The sequence below is a fragment of the Neopelma chrysocephalum genome, unplaced genomic scaffold (assembly GCF_003984885.1).
Source record: "Neopelma chrysocephalum unplaced genomic scaffold, ASM398488v2 Primary Assembly neopelma1_25, whole genome shotgun sequence".
In the NCBI taxonomy this organism is placed as follows: domain Eukaryota; kingdom Metazoa; phylum Chordata; class Aves; order Passeriformes; family Pipridae; genus Neopelma; species Neopelma chrysocephalum.
In genome coordinates this window covers 2,752,060-2,773,852 of record NW_020897694.1, presented here as the reverse complement: position 1 = coordinate 2,773,852, position 21,793 = coordinate 2,752,060, and the positions used below count along the sequence as shown (strand labels likewise).

At 37.2% G+C, this 21,793-nt stretch overlaps 1 long non-coding RNA gene across 6 annotated transcripts in view; it reads left to right on the top strand.

Annotated features, from left to right (window-relative positions):
* The first annotated feature begins 6,643 nt into the window (after positions 1 to 6,643).
* Positions 6,644 to 21,793, top strand: part of LOC113963344 — a 30,570-nt gene continuing 15,420 nt past the window's right edge. For 5 of the 6 annotated variants that reach the window (XR_003532763.1, XR_003532761.1, XR_003532764.1 and 2 more), the window contains exons 1-3: positions 6,644 to 6,727; positions 11,854 to 11,904; positions 16,816 to 16,989. This is a non-coding gene — a long non-coding RNA (uncharacterized LOC113963344). Of the gene's footprint in view, positions 6,728 to 11,853; positions 11,905 to 16,815; positions 17,370 to 21,793 lie in introns of those variants that run through there. The other variant, XR_003532760.1, reaches the window with a different exon arrangement.

The window sequence follows — 21,793 nt, the reverse complement described above, 5'->3', positions numbered from 1 at the left end:
AAATGCCACTCCCTAGTAACTCCCAACAAAAGCAGAGTGCATGCTTATGCAAGGCAACTGCAAAATGTAGTTCATTCAAACATTTTCTTTTTTTTAGATACAATTAGGGCAAAAAATGAGACAAATGCAATCGTAAGGAAAAGCAATGCAAAGAATAAGAAGGGTAACACAGCTGAGATGCTAAGCTGATGAGATCATAAAGACAGGTGGAAAGGAGGAAAAAAGACAGAAAAAGAAAGGGGAAGATGATCTGCATGGGGATTCTGTGAACCAACAGTGTAGAACGAACAGCAAACCTAGCAGCTCTGGGCCACCGTCTCTGAGCTCAGCTGTGTCATTCTTCATTAAGGGATTCTGAGATCTGAGTTTCTGCTACAAGTAATTGCTATATATTTCCAAAATTATGCCAGCCAGTGCTAATTCTCTATGTGGTGAAGATAGCTATTGCCCTTGAGCATGGAATGCTCTGGGAAATGAGTTATCATCATCAGAAGAGGGGATATGACTCTAGTGGAGGAACAGACACTGGTGTATGCAGCAGTCATGGATAATGCTTCATTTACTTCAATAGCTCTCTTTTTCCCTCTCCTTCTAAACTCCTTCCCAGTTACTGATTATTGCTGCACTGAGGTGAATTAGTGGTGCTTCGAAAAGAAGGGGGAAATGGCATAATAAAAGAAGACCTGGAACGTAAAATACGTGACAAACATACTGCATTGAAAAATAAAATTGTTAAATTAATAAATAAAAAGCATGAACCTACAATCTTACCACTTACTCTTCAGTTACATCTATGACTAGCAGCAGCACATAGCACAGTCCTTGTTTCAAATGAATAATTTAATTAATTACTAATTTAAAAGAATGCATTGAAACTGTATATGCATATATATAAATAAATTAAGATAGGTAAATTAAAAAAAAATTAACATAACCCAAATTAAAGTTTACATTTATGAAATACTTTTGTATCAGTGTGTCATCCCTGCCTACATCAGTGGAATTGGAACTAGATGATCTTTAAGGTCCCTTGTAATCCAAACCATTCTATGATTCTATAAATGTTTGCATTTATGTAATACCTGTTTTGTTTCGGGTAGAGTAGTCACATAAGGGAAATTTGAATATGTAGTGTAAGTCTTAGCCCTGGTAAACAATCTCTTCAAATGGAACTTGACTGCCTTTTCATTTGTTCAAGCATAATTAGGAATAAATTCATTGAAGTTGCAGTTATAATGTTACATACACCTTGTGATATATGAAGAATCTACTCTATTGCTATCAACAACAGATTTATTAATTTTTATGAATTTATTAAATATTAAACAATGATTTTATCTAGTGCCTTGTTCTAGAGCAAAATATGTGATTCAGCCCAGGGTAGTTTCAGTCATCTCAAAGCTGATATCTTTAACAGGTATCTAAACAGGTATCTAAGTAAAGTGTGACTTCATGTATGCATCAAATGTGTCTTCATGTCATGATAGACAAAAGGATATGAAACACTGACTTGTCCTTTTGACTGCTTTGAGCCACACAGAGCAAAGATGTTCAGTCAAGGAAATCATGTAAAATCCAGTGCAAAGCTAAAACTCCAGACTTCATGTATGGCAGACATAAATGCCAACATGACCTGCTTTGATCTGTTGATCCTTCCCCACTGGATTGCATTACTTATTAATGTAAATTTAGTCCATAACTTCTGGTACTTTACATTCAAATTCCTGCCCTTAATGAGTTTTATATAACTATAAAAAGGACTGCTCCACACTAAAATTCTTTCTATCCACAAATTACCCTTCCTCCTACCTCCCCCAAATCACTTGATTAACATCTCAGATCCACTTTAGAATTTATCTCTGAAAGAATACATCTCTTGATTTTTTGTGGCAACAGGCACTAAACTCTTTGCAATCCTCTGAATGCCAATGTTACATGTCAATGTTCACCTCAATGTATCTTCACTGATCCAAGCTGGTTTTGATCAGTCTCACTCTTCAGTGTGTTCTCGGAGATATATCCATTTTTTATACTACATGGTTGTGCAGTGAATTAATTCCTTAATTTTGACACAACATCCTTGACAGCAGACCCCTTCTGTGTGAGGGAATAAGAGAACCTGGGCAGCAGGATCCGGTGCAGTACACTGCAGAGGAATATTGTCCCCAGTTTAGACAGCTTTAGAAATCTTAACTTTTATTTCTTTGCTCTATTAAGTCTCGTACAACCATCAGGCTGAATTTGCTGTGTCTGTATGCTTCTCCCTAATCTTCTTTGACACAATTCTCTTTCTCTTCCTATCTATTCAATGTTATTCCTCCATTCTCGCTCATATTGTCACCAACAGGTGGGCAAATCAAGTAAACCTAAGAAACATGTTCAGTGTAGCAGAAAACAAAAGCATCCTCATCAAAAAAAGAAAAGCAGAAAAGAAAAAAAATGTACACTGGCTCACAGTTTCATTAATGCACTCAGCCTTTAGCTGAGATTTCATGAGGTAAATGGCCCAAATCAGGCTACAAAGACATTTGAAAATGCATATATATCTTAAGGCTCTATATGGTATTTGGCTTTAGAACAATTATTGGAGAATTCAATTAATTTTGCAGAGTACTTTATGCTGATCTGTACATGTCACAAAAGAGAACTTCAGGCAAAAATAGTGCTGTCTTTTGGCATGAACATTGCAAAGCAAAGCAACTCTCCTGGGACACTCTCTATTGCTAGCATTTCCTGTAGGCAGCTTGGGAGATTGGAGAGCAGGCAAAGGAGGGACAGAGTGTGCTGTTAGCACTGAACACCTTTCAGCTTCACAATTACCTTTGGTAATGACTCTTAAGTAGCCATTTTGGGGGGGTGGATCCTTCAGCATAAAGGCAATTTGTGCGCGGTCAGTCTGAAGAAACAAAGAACTGTGTGGGTGCATTCACAAGTCAAAACCATCAAGGTTTTCAATTAAATATTGCAATTTTCTGTATTAGACAAAGTAAAACAACTTTATATAAAATTCCTTTCTGTATGACCTCAGACAAAGGTCATACAGTGCTATTCAAGTAATCTGAAGAGAGAGATAACGTAACTGATATTTCTAAATTACTTTGGTTTGTTCCAGTGAATGCAGTGAAGGAGCAGGGGGTTTGGATCTCAGATTAAAGATATTCTTAAACCTCACTTGTACCCACTGAGTAGAATATAGAGAAGTCCAAGAGCATCAGTAAATCTGCCCAGTGGGTAAGAGCCTTAACAAGTCCATTCTGCAGCTGGAGGAAGCCATGTCAAAGCAAACCACTAGAACCCAATAATGTCCCTCTTTAAATTAAAATAACTGCTTGCTTTTCATAAAAAGTAAACCTACAAGGCGTTAGTGAGGAGACAAGTCTGACTTCATGTTTTTGTGTCTTTCTATTCGATGTGAGGAGGCATGAGAAAGAAACACTTTGCTGCACAGTTATAAGCATCCCTGATATATGCCTCTTTCCACTTCAGGAATCCATTTTGGGAAGGATACAGTTGCCTAAACGTTAGTGTCTAATGATTTTTGAGATACCCTAGGGAAGCAAATATGTATATGTAAGGCCGACAGATACCACACAGGACTTAAAAGGGACTTGTACCCTTCAGTAACAACAGCTGGGAGCCAGGCAGCATAGCCTACAACATCTCACGGGTAAGAGGTTATTCATACATGACTCGGGTGCATAGAGCTATCAAGGTATTTATAGATAACCTGACTCTGTCAGAGACACAGAGCATAAGGACAGATCTGATGAGTAGGTCTGAAGGACAGTAAGCATGAAATTAGCCCAAAGAAGGAATTTCCTTCCCATCCTTCCTTCTCCTTCATCACTGGGCTGTTGGCACTGTTAAATTCTGTTGATATTTAATAAAAGCTAGCATCTGTGCCTTGCTTGCCTCCAATTACAGAGCTTCATCCTAGGGCCACTTCAGAGCTTCTTGCAGACACTGATGCTTGAAGCACAGCTATAACAAAAGAATGGACTGACAGCTTTTTTTCTGCCTCTAGCTACTTCTGTGTTCTTTTTGATTTCATTTGCCTCAGTTTTGTTTTTAGTTGGCCACCCTAAATGACCAGCCTGCAGCAATGGCACCCCTGTAAGAGGCCATTTGATCAATACTCTCTCTATGGAAGGCCCTCCAGGAACAGAAAATATTAGTGAAGGATGCTTCCATGCCCCAGTTACACGCAAACACACATCACCACTGCTACAGCACTGACGCAGTTTCTGAACCAACTAGAGAGAATAACAGGGATTCTTTGTGTATAAGCCATGACAGATAATGTGAAAGTACAGTTTATAATTGTTAACAATGAACTTCATATATGAAGGTTCTTTAAGAATTTCCCTATAAAGCTACTTTAGGGATAAAATTCACTTCAGATCATGGTCAGCATCTGTCAGTGAGAAGAAAAAGATGGAGAAAAAAAACTATTCAATTTTATCCTTACTTATCTCTCTAAGAGTTTTCTTGGACAGCTATATGACTAAGAATAACTGGTTTAAAACCTCATATTTATAAAGTAGACAATGTGAAATAAGAAAATAGAGGAAGGAAGAGAAAATATAAAAGGCAAATAACAGTTCAACTGAAATCGGAGTTATATTGAACCAGGCATGCCTTCACTATCTTGCACTTGCTATTTACTTAAATTCAAATGTTACTTGAGTTTTCAGGCTCTAAATATTCCAGTTTTTCTGCAATGATTATGTTGGCCTTTCCTGAGTCATCACTGCTAGTGCTGATCATTTGATTAGACCATCAGTAAGTCAGCTATCATGTAAACCAAATATTTAGGCCTATTTTCCTACATAATCAATTATACCTATAACATAGAAATTCTTAAAACTGTTGTATCTTAAAGGAATGTGTGTCTATTTCTACAACTTTTCTGTACAATTATCTAACATACCTATATACTACAGATACTATATATTTCTTGTAGACATTACACAGGAAATATTAAAATTGCTGTAAACTAAAGTGCAGTTTGGTAGATAAGTTCCTGAAGTTATCTTGAACTGCATTAACATAAACTAAAGAATTTTGTTCTCTCCTTTTTTTTCTGTACCATCCAAGATATGATTTTCATAATGCTGTGAAAATTCACATTTTAAAAACAAGGCCTTTCAAAGGTACCCAGGCAGAAAAATAGTGATACATTTGGCAACTCCGAAATTCTTGAATTTGAGTTCTCTTCTATAATCTGGCATGTACAATATCAAGGAGCATTATTGATCCAGCTCAGAAATGTATATATAATTTCCTGTGCAAACTTACAGATAACTGCTTTATTTTTTTCTGCTGTACTGCAAAATGTTACTCTGGCGAGATGTCTGATATTCCCATCACACTAGTCAAAGCCAGGTTAACACAAGGTATTGCAAGAAAGAGAAATAGGCTACTTGTATGCCAAGAATTCAGGTTGAAACCAACACTCTCTTAAACACAGTAGATTTTTCCTCCTTTCCCCTAAGGACCTCCAGGTTATTCAGCAAATGGAGCTGAACCACTCTACCATTTTTCAGTCAGTGTGAAATAGGCCCTAAATGGAAAAGCAGTCTGACTGTGACACACAACTTCAGACACTGATTCCTCATCCAGCTCAATGAAATTCTTTACTGAAGAGAACTGAGGAAGTAACTTTCTTTTCATATTCATATCCGTAATTAATTACAGATTCAGTCTCACTACTAAAAAAACCATAATAGACAATCACTACTGATGAGCACTGGGTCAAAGAAAAGCTGAGCACACACTACATCTGTATTATTCTCTTTAATTGAACTTCCTTCTTAATAGCAACAAATAAAATCTCCTTTCTCTGCTCATAAAAAGCATATATGTCTGCATCTTCAAACTCTAGTTAGACTCAGAACTACATAAGTAGGTCTACTTTTTTTAAATATGAAGTTGATTATAAGATAATTTGTGGGGGAATGCAAAGACTATGAATCCTGGAAAGAATGACTCTAGAAGCTGGTCCATCACAGCGGCAGCTCTCTCGGATCAAGCGGAGTGGAAAAACACCAACTACTTGCGTTTTTATTTTACAGTTTTCCCCTGAATTATGTAATTCCCCTTACCCACGCGGTCCCCCTGCACAGTGCCATGTTGTCTCCCCTCCCTGAACCTGTCCCCTGCACAAGCATTAGTGGTTGTCTCATCCTCTTCTCCCCAATCCCTGTTTTGTTACTGGACTTTGGTCTTCCTGTATCCCCCATTGGTTAACAGAGCCCTCAAGCCACTCCCTTTTTCCTGGACTTTTGCCCAATCACGTTCCTCTTTCTAAGCCTTCCCCCAGAGACCTTAAAAGCCCGCGTTTCAAATAAACCACTTTTTGCTGCTGGAATCCAGAGAAGGAACTTTGTGGCTCTTTCTTCCTAGTGAAGGGGGATCACGCCACTGAAACTTTCTCTGAGAAGCTGCGAGCAAGGAGTCGCTAGCAATCAGCTCTGTTAATAATTTATATATCTTTGTGAGTAATTAGTATAGTTTTTATGACCTAGACCGCCTCTTATGAAAATCATAACTATAGAATGCCTGTAAAGAACTAATAGGGACTTTTTGTCACTATTGGTAATTGCAACAGGGAGTCATTAATTCTTACTCTTTTTAAACCACTAATCTTTCTTCAGAAAATATGGCTTCCTAATATACAGAATAAGCTGGACTCAGAAAACCTTTTTTATATCTGAAATGTCAGAAGGTAAGTCCATTTCTTTGAATACTTGTAAGGCTAGAAATTAGAGCTCTATGCTACTGGAAAGAATCAGTTTCCCAGTTTCTAACTGTGGAGTATCCCAAGATACTGGATGTTAATGTCATGACATTTTAGATATAGAGAAACTCTTTCAAGCTATATTTAGAGATTTCAAAGGCTCCCCCTGAAACTTTCATACAATTGGACCTACAGTAAACAGGAAATCTAACTTTATATTAACACTACAAGAGATAATCCATAAACATACTTTAATGCTTTGAAATGCACCTAACATATGTGGCATGTACAGAAAATATGATATGATTATACATTAAAGGTTTTCCCACCATAAATATAGGTCATCCAGAACAAATACAACTGATAGCAAAGACTTTGTGAAAAGGTAGCCTAAAGTGAAAAATTTTTGTCCAGGCTGAGAGTTCTGAAGAAGGCAGCCTTTTTATTTATGCAGTTAGTTAGTTAAGTCCACAGAGCCAATATTTGTCTTTAAAGTTGCAGCTTTTTTTCACAGCAAAGAAGAGACTATAAAATGACATTCGCCCCCACCCTCCATCAATCTTTCTTGGTCCTTCCTTCAGCACCAGAGGTTACAGACACACACACACACACACACAAAACAAAAAGAGATTGATGAGGAAACATGAGAGTTCGCATAATTTTTTTATTATTTCTTCTGCTGTTTAGCTATGTATTTATTCAATTCAAGCCTTCAAGCCTGTGCAGTGGATTTTTTAGGTGAGATGCAGTATGTGCAGAACTGAACCCACCCTTTAATCCTAAGGTTCATCTGCCAGGGCCGAGAAAGCTTGGACAGTAGTATATCTTAAACTGTATGGAGAAATATACATGCTTTTAGAAGGTGGAGAGGCGAGACCTTTGAACACTTTCATGTATAAATTTATTTTTAAAGTCCACTAGTGTTTGATTTTATTTAATAGATAGTCCTCACCATCCTCACCTAACTTATTTAATACCTCTCACCTAGTTGTAAAAAAATTCCAAGCCACAAACATTGAAATTTAGCCAAATAAGAAAAGTCTAATAGTTAATTTGATTCCAACCTTTCATAAGGGGATTACATTGACATCAAATTCTCCTGTAGTTGTCTCATTATTCCTACGGGACAATCATTTATTCATTTGTCAGACCAGATAGAAATAAATATAATCCTATGCATTTCCCTTAGGCTAATATTATTTCTGTGTGATAAATTCTCACTACAAAATATTTGCTCTTAACTTGGTTTGTATGGTTCTTTAAAGAATAAGCAGTGATCAAATATACCTCTGTTATCGCAGTAAAATCCTGTGCAAAGCAGCAGTGCTTTACAGGTGCAATGATGAGAATTTTCATTGGTTTGAAAGAACATAGCAAGCATGCCTTTTTTTCTTTCTTTTCTTCTACAAATATTATAGGGTCATCAATATGCAAGCCTATCATAAGATACTTGTTAGATTATTATGTTATTATTCAGCAGAATGCCTAAAATTTAGGAAGCAGATCTCCCAACAAGTCAGCAATTTAGAGATTGTGTTACAAAGCACTGCAAAAATAGATGTTCACACACAGTCAATTTTCCCATAAATGAGGTTAATTTGTGTTAGCAAACTGTCAAAGAACCTGTCATATTCTATTGTCTTCCAAGTACAAAAAAGTTAAACAGATTAAGAGACTGAAATAATACCCCAAAGGAATCCCAGACAATGAAGAAAATCAGCTGGTTTATAGCTTCTTATTTTGAAATTATACTTACATCTGATTCGAAGGAGTGATTTTTTCCTGATTGTGCATATTGAAGAACACTCTTCTGGATTTTTATTTTCATAACGCTTTCTTTAAAATTTCTGTAATAATAGCAATAGTTCTGGAGAACTATTTGACCTTGTACAAGGACAATGTCAAATATTTCACTCAATTATAAACTTGAATAAGTAATTTGATGGTTTTTGTTCCCTGCATTTTTAATGAAACAAAAGATAAAATTTCACATTTTTGTAAAAACAACTACATGGTACAATTAGTAATAAGTGTTTATTAAACACAAATCTTTAGAACCGTAGAAAGAACACCAACATGTACTGAAAGTGTTCAAGAAAGAATCTATATGTGTTGTAGCTACCACAGGGCTAATACAATTATTGATACTAGTTTTGTGATTTTAGAAGTTTAAAGTATAGACTGTACTTTTAAGAAATTTTAGGAGGAGTTAGCAATGCAAAGATATATTTGGAGTAATTCTAAAGAAATAGAAACCAAAAGTAACCTGACATATTAACAAGGGGGAACAGTTAAAAAAAAGCTTAAAGCCCAAATTCACAATTTACTAGGAAACGCCATACTTAGTGTGATAACATGAAATTCCAAATATGAGACAAATTCTGGCCCCCCATCTGGTTTCAGCATGGTTTTCAGAATAATTGCTTTGATTTCCCAGGACTTCAGTGAGCACAGAAACACACAGCACATGGTGAAATACACACCTGTTCTCTTGAAGGTTAATAAAACCATTCAGTAAATATGTTAAATTTCATATCTATGTTACCTTTTGGCAGACATATATATTATCACAAGTATAAGAAATTGAAGTTTTACTTACTTTTTTCTTTCCCCTTTTTCTACAAAAAAAATATTATCCAGTTAAATGCTTGATGGGAATATAGCATACTGTATAAATAAGTGAATACTTTTCTACTAAAATACCTCAAAATTGTTTGTTAATAAGAAATATCTGAACACAGCAAGTGCATGCTAAAATCATACTGTATTTGCTTTTCTATCACTGAAAGCAAACAGCTATCTTCATAGTAAAGTTAATGAATCCAAGTAATGAGTCTCTAATACATGGGAGGAGAGACAGCAGAAAATAACACTGAATTCAGCTGGGTTACCACAGGGAAGAAATTGTCTTATAGTGCCTTTAAACTATATTTCTCTTTGATAGCTACATTGTCCAATACTTTAGTTTAGTTCTAGTTTTACAAAAAGACATTTGAAAAGTTTAATAAGAATGCAGTGTCCTTTCAAGACTGAGTCTTCTAACATATCAAGCACCAGAAAAATCTTCAAAAATCACAGTGTCTACTGGTTAGCATTCATTAGAGTGACATTTACAATTTCACATGCCCAGGCCTAATTCTTATAATTTCCTATGACGTTCAAGTACCTTGAACTCTTATTGATTACAGGCCATTCAGCATTTTTCAAGAATCAAACAGAGACATGAACATGCAATCAGACGAATTATTTGTCTACACAATGACATTAAAGCAGTGCAAACTGTGAATTTGAAATATTGTAGTCATATCTGGAAAACTTCTGCATTTAGAATTTTTCTGAATAAAGTGTGTATATACACATGCTAATACACAGGCACATACTAATAGAAATCTCCAGGTAGTTTAGAACTGGATTAGGATCATCCTCAGAATAAGAGACTTGATATAAACCTTTATATTGGTTTGATTCAGCTTACTCAGCCACTGCTATCAGAGCAACATATCTGAAAAAATCTTCAGTGAAAAGAGATATTTACGATGCAGGAATATTTCTGGAATATTTCTAAATGGTGGAGACGTCACAAGAAAAAAAAATGCAATGTGTTATTCCTTCAAGTGTGACTACTCTTGAAAAATATAGCCTCTGAATTGAAGTTTTAAGACTTTGATTTGAAAATACAAAATATTTAGTGGATGAACGAATTCAAATGTGTCTGCCATTGAAATTGTATTGGGACACATCATTTACCTTTTCCAGTCATTTCATCTACCAAAAAAAGCAGAAGTGAATGCATCTCTTTCTGTGCACCTAAATGCTGTCCACAAACTCAAACAGACTCATACTCTAGAAAATATTTTCTCTAAAGTACTTTTGTTTTCATTCATTGCACTAAACACAAAAGCAAAAGTATTTTTAATCCCCATTTTTTCCTTCATTTTTGTTTCACAAACTGCTAATTAGAAAAGATATTTCATACAAATGATTAGCTCATATCTGCTTTGACACTTGAAAGGTTACAGCAATAGGAAAAGGAAGAACTTTAATTAAAGAATGAATTATTGACTACTCCATTTTAATTGATGTAGCCTTCTGCTATTATTTTGTGTGTTTATAGACATTTTATGTGATTCTGTAATCAAGATCACACACAAAAACAAGTCTTTAACTACTGAGGCTAAAGAATGAAGGGCTGCTGTATGATCGCATTCAGCCATTTAAGTTCAAGAATCATGTGAAGTGCAGTTTCCATGACAACAAGTCACTAATTGCTAACAGAAAATAAAGTAAAAATCAACCTTGACAGAATTTGGCAGTGACATGGAAGCTTAAAAACCTTCAAATCAATTATATTACAATTTTCATGTATGATGAAGAAACATAAGCAACCCCACCTTCTGAGACATGGTGCAAGCACTCAGAGTTCCAGGGTTATTTTGGATTTGGCAAAGCTGGCTGCATACAGTAGTCATTGTGCATAACACTTGATAGTCAACACCCACCTTCAGTAACAGATAAGAAGAGATGTTTGTGATGAGGTGATGAAGGATTTTTTGCATCCTTGGGCTACAGATCAGCAAAGGAAAATGCTGTGGAGAATCCATGAAGTAAAGAATGATACAAATAACAAAATTTTAGCATAAATTCACAGGGTAAGAAGAAAAACAGATTAAAGGAGAGCTGAGAGGGAAGAAAAGAACCATACTCGTACATGCCTCTCATGCTAACTTATTAGTGAGCGTTTCAGACACCTCTAGGTTGCAGACAGAAATAGTCTTTTGAGACTAGGGAAAACTACTTGAGAAGCACAATGGTGCCATTCAAAATTTACCAATTTATGAACTGCTGCATATCATTTGTAAAAATTGCTTCAGCCTGAGTTACCTTTCACCAGCTCTGTAAGTCGACTCACTGGGTCACTAGGAGTGAACAAGAACATTTTGATAAATTCAGTTTCCATGACAATGAATTAACCATGGAAAAGGGGGAGGTGTTGAAAGATCTGTGTTCTGTAGAATACTCTTCAAATGTTTGCCTGTTTTCATTTTTAGCCATTTAGTTCTCATGGCTCTGTTCCAGGACTCTTTAATTCACCAGTAGCTGTTTTTCCTCCACAGATTAGAGAAGAAATTCATCAGTGAATGTTTCACTCAGTGGCCCCATCTAATGTAAAAGAATATAAAAATGAATTTTTCCAATTATGCTTTTTTGTTTATTTAGAAAGAATGCATCAGTCTCTTGTTGTTGTTCCACTCTAACCTGACTACAGAATACTTAATCTTTCTTATTTATTGCCCACTATTGTATTTAGGAGTACAACTGTAACTTGCGATTCATTGGGAGTTCATTTTAAATACCCTTGAGCCCCCAAAACAAAACAAAACAATGATTTGGAGCTTTCTTCAAAAGAAACAAGCCGATTAAAGTATGTCATATTCCACAGCCTGCTATAGCCTATATCAATGGGAACGGCTGAGAAAAAGACCTCCAAAAACAACTGGCATTTATTTCTGATAGAACTGCTTAATGTTATTTTTCATTTGTCTGCCTTTTGAAAGGTTAAGCCAGTGGGATATTTGTTAGAGTCAGAACCGAAGTCTGCTCAAATTTGGGAATGTCTTTCTGCCATTTTCAGTGGGTCTGGTGTGAGAGCCTTATACTAATAAGATTAAGAGTGAAGTTGTTTAACCATTCACAAAAGATACTTATAATTCAGAATAAAAAGTAGCAGGAGATCAGGAAAGCTGTTTCAGCTGGCTACTGGGATAGATCATTTTCTATCCCAAGGCAATTGAGACAAATTTGACTCCTTCAGAAAGTAAACCTGTTCTTAGTACCTCCAGCAATATGCTACCCGTTGCCATAAATAAAAATTGAAAGGACTGAACACCTTGTTTCCGCTGTCTGTCTACTGAACAGCATCATTTCATGTGCTGCACAAGAAATGGAAGGGGGTTTCGACAAGTTTTTAAGGTCTGTGACAGCCGAGCACTGGCTAAAGTGTCTGAATGATTTGCAAGAAAGAAAATGCTACTAGCAGGAAAAAAAAAAAAGAAGTGGAAAAAAAGGGAAGAAAAGTAGAGAGAAGGAGAGTAGAGAGGTCCACAGGAAGAGGGAAGGGAGATTGAAATTTAGAGGGGCAGTGGAGGAGGGGAGAGGGAAGGGGCTAAAGAAGGGAGGTGAGCAGGGGAAGAGACAAGAGAATGCAGGGGAGGAAAAGAGGAAGGAGATGATGAAAGAGAAGAAGAGGCAAGGTGAGAGAGACAGAAAAGGAAAGGAGATATCACTTTTGTACATACCTCTGCAAATCTCTTTTATGTGTATGTCAGTAAGAAACCAATTTCTATTCACTAATGTATACATATATGATATTTGAATAGCTGTTTTGGTTTATCTTTCCACAGGTAATTCACATGCACAGGAATATTCACAAATAACTGTATATTTTCACTCATGCCCATTCACTTATGGACGCAAAGAGAGAGAGGAAAGGTTATTACTGGGCCACAAAGATGATCTGAGGGATGGGGCATCTCTCCTATGAAAACAGGCTAAGTGAGCTGGAGTTGTTCAGCTCGGGAAAGAGCAGGCTTCAGAGACCTTACGACAGCTTTCCAGCCAGCTTATGGGGGCTTATAAAAAGTAGGGAGAAGGACTTTTTATATAGACAGATACTGACAGGACAAGGGTAACTGGTTTTTAACTGAAAGAGAGCAGGTTTAGAATAGATGTTAGGAAGAAATTCTTTACTCAGAGGGTGGTGATGCACTAGAACAGGTTGCCCAGAGAACTTATGGATGCCCCATCCCTGGAAGTGTTCAAGGCCAGGTTGGATGGGACCCTGAGCAGCCTGGTCTAATGAGCAGCATCGCTGTCCATGGCAGGGGGTTTGGAACTAGATGATCTTTATAGATCTTTCCAACCCAAGCCTTCCTATGATCCTATGATTTAAAACTGTATTGCATGTGAGGCATTCATTCCACCCTAAAAAACTTCTAATTGAAAAGGTATGACAATTTTTCAAAATGCAAATGCCACTAATACTAGACTTTTGAAAATATTACAGGGTGGAGATCAAAGTCATTGTTTTAGCCAGTGAGACTTAATTGTTCTGAAGGAGCCCCTCCCAGAAGAAAAATAAAAACAAGAAAAGATGAATCCAGGTTGATTGATACTCAGGAAATCAGTAGCCTTGAGTCTCTCAGTCTTTATTTAAAATAGCAGGGGCAGTTGCCATCAGGCACTGGAGTGTATATGGACAAGAATAAATCTAACGACTTCTTTGGTATATCTACCATGTAGAACTGTTTCAACATTCTTAATTCAGATGTGAATGAGGTGTGTTAATAGCTCCACACTTCCACTCCTGAAGCCGAGGAATGCATGCAGGTAGCATGCGTTCAGGTCCCATTGATATTAATGGTGAGAAATCGCTCAGCCTGCTGTTTTCAGTGAAGCATGGTACAAAGCCCACTGTGAGAGACAGATGTCTGGGGCTTCTTCACTCCATCCATGACCTTCAGTTGGCACCAGACACTGTGGTGCGTCTCGTCTTGTTAACATTTTAACAGGTGAGAGATGGATAAACAACAGTTCTCTCAAACCTGTAGATTGCTAATAAGTGTCACAAAATACACACCAGAGCTCAGGTGCAGATCATTAAAAGGGAAGCAAGAATGGGAGGAATAATGACATGTCAATCTACCTCAAATCAAGTTTGACACTCCCATGATACTAGTTAGCACCATGCACAGGGAGTTTTGCCTTCTGTTCTTTCAAATTTGAACCAGGAGCACAGCACTGGAACTTATTTCCAGATGCTTTTGGTTAAACTTTGAGCCCCTGCTCAGATTAAAGAAGAAAAGAATAACATTCAAAATTTCATTTTTTTTTTAATAAAGGTTTAAGTGATCTAGTCAAGCACTGTGAACTTTAACTAATAGTTTCATGCTACAGTAATGGCACCTATTATTTGAATTCATTTCCCATACTGACAGCACAACTCAGGCGTACTCCAGACTATGACATTTTAAGTGACTGGTGGTTTTCAGTTGTGCTTCGTACAGTACACTCATATAAACTACAGAGTGGAATATACACATATCTCTGTAGTCTATGTAGACTACAGCTTACGCTACTTTTACTTTTTCTGCTATATAGAGAAATATAAACTTTAAAAAGTGCACTATCCATGGAATATATGTGTTTTTCCACGCTAAATTTGATCAAAAAAGGAAATACTTGAGATATAAGACAAAAATTCCAAAGTTTTCATTGCTCCAGTAAAGCTGCTGCTATTCTAGCCTTTATCCTTATCCACTGCATTTTATAATCTAAGGATATGAAGAATTGAAAATAAATAGGAATGGTATAGAAAATTAGTCAGACATATTTTTTAATGGATCATTCATGTCTCATAGCTACCACACTATTTGTCATCCAATTTGTATGTGGTAATTCTTACACATAAAAAAACAGGTCACCAACTTCCCCCTCCATTGCACTCCGAGCAGAGGTATAACTACAGTTTGGAAAGCTATACCTCTGAATGGGAAGAGACTTTTTCTTGCTGCTTCTTATGGAGTGTTACTTGAGGTGCATAAAATTGGAAGCTGATTACAGACAATTCACAGAAAAATGTGACAAGAAATACCTCATGCTTCTTTTCTTCTTTCATCTCACAAATGCATAATTGGAAATTTTGTTTCAAACTAGGGCAAGGTTAGGAAAAGAAGTCTGAAATTTGTCTGTGTTCCCCACATGGCTTGGAAATCCAGTCCGGTATAAGGCAAAACTTGGCTTCAGTATGTGTTATTCTGATGCTTCATTATGTCTTGGCAAGACCACTTCACAAGGATGCTTGCTTTGAGTTAATTTCACTTAAGGGATAAAACCTGCAACTGAAAAGTTGACAGCTTGTTTCTCCTGAATTTAAGATATGGAATCATGTTAACACTCAAGTATTACCACTGACTTGAAGCTGACCTAGAAACCAGACCGTAGACATTATTTATAACCATGGAACAGAGACCAAAGTAGCTCTTTGGAATGACCAATCTATATATTTAGTAATCAATCTCTTTTCTTTTTAATGAGTTTTGCAAAAAATGAAATCCATTAATTTTTAAAAAATAATATTTTCTTTAAATTATACCTTTTTAGGCAGTGTGATATTAATAATATCTCCATGCATCAGAAGGTGAATTAGCATTATTCATCTGTGCTATTTCCAGTCATGTTATAAAAAAAAAATAAATTGGGGACCCCTGGTGGCCTAGTGGTTAGCATGCAGGACTCTCACTGCTGCGACCCAGGTTCGAATCCCAAGTCCCCCGGGCAGATGGTAGCTCGTTAGCCCTGTGAGGCCATCCATCTATGAGAACGTCACTCTAAACAAACCTACGTCCTGAGGACCTCACTGCCATTGTCCAAGCTTGCTTGGCCCCGGCAGATGAACCTTAGGATTAAAGGGTGGGCTCAGTTCAGCGCAGGCTGTGTCTCACCTAAAAAATCCATTGCGCAGGCTGGAAAGGTAAAAGACCTTTCCCCAAATCTTCGTTCGCGAAGACTGGCCATTATTATTATAAAAATAAATTAGACAATGTAAATATGTTTTCCCCCTTTCTGTCATGTCTGTTATGAACTCCTATTTATAGTCTTCACACAATTGTGTGTGAGGTTTTTATTTTAATTTGAGGTGGAGGTGTTTGTTTGGATTTTTGTTGTTGTTGGCATTTTGAGAATTAGAAGTTCCTGAGAAATACAAACTAAACCTTTCCTAGATCTACCTTTGCAGAAATCTTGTCAATGTTCAAAATCAGCAAAACCTAACTTCAATAAATGGTATTTGGTTCTCTATAGTGCTGAAGTCAATAGCTCTCTTGTAACAGTATTATAGTTTAAGCACTGCTGCAGGCCTATACTAGTCTGGAACATGGGATCAAAGAGATAAAAGCACAGTGACAGGATCTCTTTCACTTTATATTCTGCCACTCTAAGGATCTTTACATGAGTTCAATTCTCATTGACATTTTGTCATTGATTTTTTTAATATATCTTTCGCATCAGTGTTTTTTCAGGAACCTCCTCTAAGAAAGATGACATCAGAACTAGTTAAGAACATGTGTGCCTAATGCATGAAAGACTGTGGGACGTTTACCCAGCACCTCTACTAAAGATCTGTAAGCAGTGTACTGAAAGAATGATCTCTGTATTCAATTGACTGAATATTTCTGTGTCATCAAGCATTAAAGGTAAAAGTTTTTCATTCAAGAATAACAAAACAGTACCTATCAAAGTACAATCCTCAACCAGGTGAATTCAGTGGCAAAACTAACATATCAAAACAAACATTGATCTAACCAGTTCAGACTTTGTTCAGACCTATTCTGACTTATTCTGACCAGTTCAGACTTTGTTCAGTCTACTGTAAGATATTACAAGCTGTATTTTGAAGTGAGTGGGTGACTCTCATTGTAACTTCTTGTCCAGAGCTGCATGATGTACATATTTTTTCCCCAAAGCTCAGCATATTCACTGCTGAATACTTCAGATCTGGCTATTTTTTTGGTGAGATAAATAAAAGATGAACTCTCTTTAAAAAGCTCTTCTTACATATCATAATAAAAAAAAAGTAATACAACTTTTGCTTTTCATTGCTTATAATCTTGTGTAAATGGCTAGGAAACTAAATAACAATACAGAACTCAACATAGACAATTGACAAGTCTAAAATATAAGTTATTATGAAAAATGCTGATGTTCAACTACTTACTTTTTGCTGTGATTTAGAAAGGAACTGGGACTTGAAAAAAAAAGTCACAGAATATACAGAATGGCTGGAAAGTAGAAATGGACCAGGGGGTGCTGATCAACAGCTGGCTGAACACGAGGCAGCAGTGTGCCCAGGTGGCCAAGAAGGCCAATGGCATTCTTGGTCCTCGACACTGGACTGTATCACAAATAGTATGGCAAGCAGTACTATGGAAGTGTTCCATTGTATTCGGCACTGGTGAGCCTGCACCTTGAGTACTGTGTTCAGTTTTGTGCACTTCAATTGAGGAAGGACATTGAGGTGCTGGAGCATCTCCAGAGAAGGGCAAAAAAGCTGGTAAAGGGTCTAGAGGGTAAGTCCTATAAAAACTGGCTGAGGGAGCCAGGTTTGTTTAGCCTGGAGAAGTGGAGGCTCAGAGGAGACCTTATCACTCTCTACAACTATCTGAAAGAAGGTTGTAGCCAGGAGGGTGTCAGTCTCTTCTCCCAGGCAACTTGCAACAGGACAAGAGGGTGTAATCTTAAGCTGTGCCAGGAGTGGTTTATCTTGGATATTAGAAATAATGTCTTCACAGAAAAGGTAATTAGATAGTGGGACAGGCTGCCCAGGGAGGTGGTGGATTCGCTGTCCCTGGAGGTGTTTAAGGAAAGACTGGATGCGACATTTAGTGCCATGGTCTAGTTGACAAGGTGGTGTTTGGTCTAGATTGGACTCAATGATCTCAGAGGTCTTTTCCAACCTAATTGATACTGTGATTCTGTAATATTAAATCTTCTGATGCCAGTTTGTATATCTGCAAACACATTCAACTTTTATCTATGTAAGCACAAATCCATCCAACCTATCTATCTACTCAAAAATGAGCAGATAATTTCCAGAAAGAAATTTGGACTTCAGGAGAACTGAATATTCTGTTGGGGCTTTTTACATCACAATGGAAAAATCATGAAAAAAAAGGGACCACTAAATCAGAAATTGGTAGTGTAGATATATTGGTTAAGTGCCTAAAATCAAGAACGAATGAAATGGAGACCAATCTGGTTCCCTGAACACTTCATTATTCACACAAACAATCTTTACAGAAGAAGCTAAGTCTGGCAACTGACTTAGTCGGTAGCTGACTCTTCCACAGTTCAAGTGAAATCCACAGACACTGAACTACAGACCATTCCGGAAATTCTCTCCCATGGCATAAATTTCATCCACCCACAATATCTAAATTTAAAAAGCACAAGTAATTTAAAATTACATACTTTCACAGAAGATTTTTCTTGAATCACTTTAGATTGAAGACACATTATTAAAAAACATTCTGAAATTTCTTTTCCTTATTAAATATGCAGTTACTCTACGCAATCAGATCTTGCTTTACAAGCTATAGCCAGCAGCTCCATGATTGGAAAAAGGGAGTAAAGACAACAGTCTCTAGGAGGACTGAAGTCACTTAAGTATTAGAACCAAGTATATTATGTTACCAAAAACAACCATGTAGTACACATGGAACTTTTTCATCCTGAAACATAAAAAACCCACCAGATGCAATAATTGAAGAAAGAGCCTCTCTTTAGATACATAAAATCATGATTCATCAAAAAATAACAGGTGAGAACAATATAAGAAATATAGCTGGGAAATATCAGTAGTAGTATGAACACTGTATTTGGCCCAGCCTGAACTGGAAGATCTATTACACTCATTAAAGATGACTGCCAATAATTTTTTAACAAGTTGTGCTGGTTTAAAAGTTAACCAGCAAGGCAAAATGAACTCAATTCAAAAGAGAGATTTATAAGTCAGAATAACAATTTATTAAAATAATGCAATAAGTACAATTATACAGACAGACAATTGGTTTTAATCCACAAAACCCAAATGTACAAACCCAGCACCCTGGGGTATGAACAAAAGTGGTGTACCTTGGCCCACCCCCCCGAGTCCAAAGCAAAGGGAGAGGGAATAAACCTGCTGGTGGGAGAGCTGCTGGAGTCTGGTCAGAAGTGGTGATTGCAGTCCAGTCGAGGGTGGTGGTCTCAGCCTGGTTGGGAGCAGCGGTGGTCTGCTGTCTTCCTCTGGGTCCCACGAGAGAGAGCCCCAAGGCTCTGAAACTCCCAGTTATATACTCTCCAGTTCAGGCGGGAGTGCTCAGTCCCTCCCTCAGAGTAGGGAATTCCATAAAAGGGCATGTGGATGCTCAGTCCCTCTTATCAGAGCGGGGAATTCCATATAAGCATATCAGAGCGGGGAATTCCATAAAAGGGTACAGGAACATCTTCCCACCTTGCAGGCCTCTACTGACAGCAGTTCTTGGGAAATGGCATGGAGGCTATAGAATACACAGCCTTGGGCTACACCCACCCAGGGATGAATTGGTCCCAGCCGTTCTAACCAGGACACAAGTTGATAAAAGAATTAGAGTTAGTAAAATTAGCTGACAGTTAAGTCTGGATATCCTAAGCCCAAGTAATAATGCACTGGAAAGTAATTATGTAAAGACAAATACAAAAATTTGTCATTATTATTTGTCATATATTTGTCATTATATCTAAGCCAATGCCTTGTGCCTCAACTGCTGTGCATACTATATATTTCTATTACAAGTTTGTCTGTACAGAGTTCTCACTCAGCTCTGAAAATGTAGTTTTCTTCCCACCTTTTTTTTTTTTTTATTCAAGGATAAATGTACTTGTTATGATCAGTTCAAGGAAAGTCCTATTTCTTACAGAGATAGTATACCAACATGTCTCAGCAGAAAAATACAAGCCTTCCTTACCTCAGGAGCCGTTTTTTATTTATTAATTTGAGTTTGTGCTTGTACCATTTGTACTACCATTTGTATGGTGGTAATATCTCACAATTTTCTATATCAGTAGGCAGGTCCCTTTGGCACCACAATCCACTATTTTCTTTCAGAAGACAAGTAGTAATATGAAGCAATATAATCTTTTTTTTTTCAATAAACAAAATATTGGCAATGTAACCAAACTACTGTATGTGAAACCTGCTGTGTAAGCAGACAGCAGAAGCAGCTTTTGTAGATCCCATAAAATCCTTTCAGATGCCTTATTTACAATAACATTACAAGCAACAATGTTGCAGATGTGGTGGTTTCAGCAGGTAAGAGGCAGGAGGATAGGGATTCACGTCATTGGAACATACAGAATGTAAACATTTGAGTCTTTAGCCTTCCTTCTTTAAACTTAAAGGTGAAAAAAGGCCTCTAGAAGTAATTGCTCCCACCTGCCCTAAATGTCTCCTTTAGGATGAGGTAAATTCCCCTTTGGAATTGTTTACTTTTACAAATGCAATTTACAGAGGGTAATGCAGATATTGTAACCTAATCATGAAATCCTTATCAGAGGAGAAAGGGTTCTTAATCAATGTTAGTTGGGAGAAGTCACATATATCTTCCAGTAAAGTTAGAAAAAGCAGATGTCTAACCCTGTAAATGGACTTTGTGCCTGGAAGTGTACCTACATGATTTTTTGCTCCATAAACTGGCCTGAAAAGAGGTCTCTCCTTATAGACATTGTGCTTTTACAGACCTTTATGTTATTCAGCTTCATAACACTTTCAGTTTCCACTGGATCTCTGGGTTCCTCTCTGTGTTGGCCAGGTGTCATGGTTAGGGGTTTGAACCCTGTACACTATGCAGGTTATTGTTAGTGTCAGAGTTTTCATACTAAGCTTAAAGCCTTCTTTCTTTGCAGCACTTTTGCTTCCTTTCAGATAGGTTGTTTTGCAATGAAGAGTATTTTATGATTTTATATCTTATATTTGCATGTCTTTCCTGCTCAAGGAGATAATTCCAGTACAGCTTAGGCATATTTTACTGAAGGATCCAAGAGCAATTGTACTGGATCAGTCCAGATTTAATATTCTTCAGTGACTTTTTTCTTTTTCTGACTCAAAAGAACCAACAGCTTCATCATATGTTTACTTTAAATGCACATGGAGGGGACAGGAAGAGGGAATTGAAAACAATTTTCCAGTCCCTTGGGGATGTGTGATTATTACTGCTCTGCAGCAGCCCCTGCTGGAAAAGGACACGTGCCAACCCCACACTCTGCCTGCCAAACCTCCTGCTTCATCGCTGGTTAGTTGTGTTCCAGCAGTCAGCAATGACATCCAGGTACACCAAAACCTGGAACCGGTTCTCTTGCCGTCTGCATTGGGGTAGCAACTGCTCACTCTTATTACAATGAGGCCTGGATGCCAGAAGAATAAATAATGCTTATGATCCTTGTCTGACATATTCATAGCCTCAAACAATAAGGAAACTGAAA